Here is a 201-nt window from a genome sequence, read left to right on the forward strand (position 1 = left end):
GAGGTCACCCATCCTAGTACTACTCTCGCCCAAGCACGCTTAACTGCGGAGTTCTGATGGGATCCGGTGCATTAGTGCTGGTATGATCGCACCCATCAATCTAATTACTTAAAATTCAAATAATCCTTGAGCGACATACTAGCGTCCTTCCGATCCCAATCCAATCGGAGATCTGATCCAAACCCATGGCTACGCGATGGG

General features: G+C 48.8%; 1 pseudogene; it reads right to left on the reverse strand.

Annotated features, from left to right (window-relative positions):
* Positions 1-94, reverse strand: LOC118345232 (annotated as a pseudogene; the record flags this gene model as incomplete).
* Between the last annotated feature and the right edge of the window lie 107 nt (positions 95-201).

Source organism: Juglans regia, unplaced genomic scaffold, assembly GCF_001411555.2.
Source record: "Juglans regia cultivar Chandler unplaced genomic scaffold, Walnut 2.0 Scaffold_18002, whole genome shotgun sequence".
In the NCBI taxonomy this organism is placed as follows: domain Eukaryota; kingdom Viridiplantae; phylum Streptophyta; class Magnoliopsida; order Fagales; family Juglandaceae; genus Juglans; species Juglans regia.